General features: G+C 48.5%; 1 protein-coding gene across 1 annotated transcript in view; it reads right to left on the bottom strand.

Annotated features, from left to right (window-relative positions):
- The window catches only part of KLHL5 (kelch like family member 5), an 84,599-nt gene extending 81,056 nt beyond the window's left edge, over positions 1–3,543 (bottom strand). The window contains exon 1 of the mRNA XM_032400206.1: positions 3,234–3,543. The gene's annotated coding sequence lies outside the window, so the exon portion shown is untranslated. The remainder of the gene's footprint in view (positions 1–3,233) is intronic.
- Between the last annotated feature and the right edge of the window lie 435 nt (positions 3,544–3,978).

The raw sequence follows: 3,978 nt of genomic DNA, 5'->3' as shown, positions 1-3,978 counted from the left end.
TTTTCTTCCTTAAAAATGTTGGTTTCTCCTTTTCTTTTCCCCCCTCAAAAAAACCCCCAAAAGCAAACGGCCACAAACACCCCCCCCCCCCCCCCCCCCCCCCCCGCCCTAACAATTGTGGAAGCATGTGTTGAGATGGAGCCTCCGATAAACTGGTGCTCCAAACGACTACCTGGAACAGAATTCTCCTGTTGACCCTACTTGGACATGTCCTGTGACTAAGATACAACCCTTTTCCTAAACCACTGAGATGTGAGGGTCTTTTGTTACAACAGCATAATTTACCCTACCTGACATATTCAACAGCACTTCTCTCATATATGGAGTAAAAACAACGAACAGCTCTGGCCTTCAAGTTGTCTTCAGAATAGTAACATTTTGTATAGCACTGCATTATTTATATAAGAATACTTTCTTATAGGAGTGTACCTCATCATCCAGACTCTCAAAATCCAAACACAGGAACTAAATGGAGTCAGATCCATTTTTGGACCAATCCCTCATTCTCTCAACTCCCCACTACCTGCTATCTGAAACTCAGGGACCAAATACATTTGGATGAGGTGCTATTCCTTGCCTTTCAAACTCTTGCCATCTGAACTCAGGAGTGAAAAAAAATTTAGACAGTAAAAGATTCTTGATCCATTATTTTATTTGTTCCCATAAAGCTGTTTTGCTACTACAACACCTCTTAGCCCCTCAACATCCATTGAATGAACTGTGTGCTGTTATCATTCTAATTTTACAAACAAGGAAAAAGATTCAGGGAGGTTCATAAATTTGCTGGGAACAACCTTACATGTCAGTAGCACAATCCCAGATGTACCATGCTTTCTAAGGTCTCTTACAGCTACAGAATTCCAGGATTTGATACTAAATTAATAGTATCGATAATGTTGTGATTAAAAAAAACCTATGTTAATCACATATTTACATTCAAGAATAATTAAAGTCATTATTGAAGCAATTCTACTTGCCTGAACATAGTCTAATTCAGGACCCTGAGTGCCCTGAAGCACAGAACAGGAAGAAATCCTAGAGATCACTTGGTCAAACAGGCAACTTGCAGAACAATGAGGAATTAAGAATTTAGGGGAAAGGTAGCCTTTTCCTTTGACATACAGTCTATTTAAAATTCTGACTTTTAGATTCTCTTCACTTTGGTTCTTACCAAATTGGCTAACCTCAAACTCTTTGCTCTCCCAATTTTTTATCAAACCTCGTGAAGGACTGCCTGTCCATCCATTTCTATAGGTTCAGTGGTTCTCAATGGTCAAATAAATTTGTAAAAGGTCACCAAATAACCTCCTTTAAAAGAGTCATCTTTCACATCAGCCAAGAAATTGAGGAAAAACTACTGAAATTTGTCTAACCCAGCTATTTCAAAGTTATATGAGTTCAGATTCTTATTTCAAGAAATAAACTATTCATTACTCATTTCTTAGAACACAGTTTGGGAAATACTCTTCTAGGTAATTCTAAATGTTATGAATAGATCAAGTTAAGCCTTCAGAAAACTTATCTTTAGAGTTCTATTACTGCCCTACATTGAAGAACACTGTCTAAAATTCATTATTTTCTGTAGGGATTTTTTTAAAAGATTTTATTTATTTATTTGATACAGAGAGAGCTCAAGAGAGGCAGCACAAGCAGGGGGAGTAGGAGAGAGAAGCAGGCTTCCCGCTGAGCAGGGACCCTGGGATCATGACCTGAGGTGAAGGCAGACACTTAACTGACTGAGCCATCCAGGCGCCCCTTAGGGATTTTTTTAAAGATGTTGCCAACTTCATCATACAATCTAATCTCCCCTTTTATTAGTGCCCATGAGAGAATGCTCTTCTCAGGCCTCATCACCAGAAAATGCCCTCCTTAGGCAGAACTGGTTTTTATCTTATAAGTAGAAACACACTGAAACTTACTTTATCACCCCCCCCCTTTTTTTTCTGGCTGCTGTGAAGCCCAGAGCCAAAACTGTGACTCACTTTTAGTACAGGATCTTATACTATGTATGCACTTGTTGTTATCTTTTCCCTTGACTTTGTTTCCTTTTTTCCTGCTCTGCCTCAATTTTCTCATTTAGTTTTGTTTTATCCTTTGTACTATATGGACACAAACTGGCTTCAAATCATTTTTCGAACTCTATGTTATATACATTAAGTCCCATCTTCTTACTAGTTTCATATTGATTTTTCCCTACCTGCCCCATTACCCAAAAATATCACTGTATTCACCTTAGTGTAAAAGTATTCATAGTTATGACACCAAGAGAACATACACATTCACAATACAGTCAAATCCGCAAATGCTTAAAACCAGAAAAAAAGTCATTATTGTTCTTTTAGCGGTCTGATAACCAAAACGACTTATTAAACTGTGTTCTCAATGGAAGAATTACCATTTATTGGGTACCAGTAACTGCCAGGCACTTAATATACACCAGTTTCACTTTTTAAAGAATGAAGCGAGGGCATTTGCATATGCACTATCTCTGAAAGGATCAATTAGAAACTGGTAATATTGAAAAAAAAAAGAAACTGGTAATATTGGTCGGCTGGGCGGGGAGAAACTTTGTATATCCCTTTTGTACCTTTATGAATTTTGTGAATGTATCAACTATTCCAAAATATTTGTAAAAATCAAACGGGATAGTAAAGATGGCAGTAATGCTTTACTCTGCTATCACAAACTTTTTTCATCAGCTTTGGATCCCTGAGTATGCACTGAAATGCCCACAGGAGTTTCAAGCAGGCACGCCAGTTTTTAGTGATATAAAGTCCCTTTCTGATTTTCCACTCTTCGGGATGAGGCAATTACTTAACCTAAAAACTGAGATTGTGATAGCCTGAGGACAACAATGAAAAAAAAAAAATCCGAAATAGTTTCCAGTTGGTTTTATTAGTGAAAGAGTGCGGGGAGGAAGCAACGCAGTCCACGCCTCAGCCGGCCGGCCGCACACCGCGTGCACAACTTTGCCCAAGTCGGAGCGCGGCCCACACGCCGCTCCGGGCCCCCGGTGCGCGGCCGGGAGGCCGGACCGGGGTTCGAGCCCCGGCCGCGGCTGGGGCAGGTCCCCGCCCGACCCACCCTCGGCTCGGAGGTGCCCCGGAGGGCCCCGCGGGACCCCGGCCGCCGAGGCCCCGCGGGAGGGTCGCGTGGGGGCGGGGAGCGGGCCTCGTCGCGCGGCCGGCCCGCCGCGGCCCCCTCCCCGACGCCGAGCAGGAAGGTACACTTACCGCGTCGGGCTCCGGAGGCCGCCGGGGGTCAAGGCGGGGCGGGGCGGCCAGGCGTGAGGTGGGGGACAGGCGGGGGGCGGGGGCCAGCGGGCCGGGGGTAGGGATGCTCGGCCCCACGGGCGCCCCCAACCCCTCCCCGGCAGCCTCACCCCGGACGCCGGCCGGCTGGGAGCCGGCCACTCCCCCTCCGTAAGGCTGCACCAGGCCGAGGCGGTACGAACTCGTCGGGCAGCCCTGGAGGGGGCGGGCGAGCTGGCGGGGGTCGGGCCGGCTTGCCAGTCAGTCCCAGTGCGGCCCGAGCGGCTGCCCGCCCCGCCCCCTCCCGCCAGGCCCCGCCCCCTCCGCGCGGGGCCTCGTGCCCCGGGAGACCGCCGCCACCGCGGCAGCAGCCGCCGGGTTGGCGCTTTCTCTCCCCCCCCACAGCGCGGCGCACGCGGACGGCCTGGGCCCGGGAGGGAGTAGGTCGGGGGAGATGGAAGAAGAGGGAGGGGAGGGGAGGGGAGGGGAGGGGAGGGAAGGGGAGGGAACGGCGAGGCGCGGGCTGCAGCTGGGGGAGCTCCTGGGGGAGGGGAGCTCCTTGGGAGAGGGGGTGGTGGACGCCAGCCTGGGCGGGGCTGTGGAGCAGGGGCGGGGCGCGGCGGACCTGACAAAAATTCCGGTTGTTCCCGCCCCCTGAAGCTGGGATGAGGGGAATTCCTGGGGCTGGAAGTTTAGGAAGAGGCCCCTCTTCAGGGCAGGAAGAGAG

This window comes from Phoca vitulina, unplaced genomic scaffold (assembly GCF_004348235.1).
Source record: "Phoca vitulina isolate PV1807 unplaced genomic scaffold, GSC_HSeal_1.0 scaffold3, whole genome shotgun sequence".
Lineage (NCBI taxonomy): Eukaryota > Metazoa > Chordata > Mammalia > Carnivora > Phocidae > Phoca > Phoca vitulina.
Note: the sequence above shows the minus strand (reverse complement) of the source record. Positions and strands in the feature narration are given on the sequence as shown.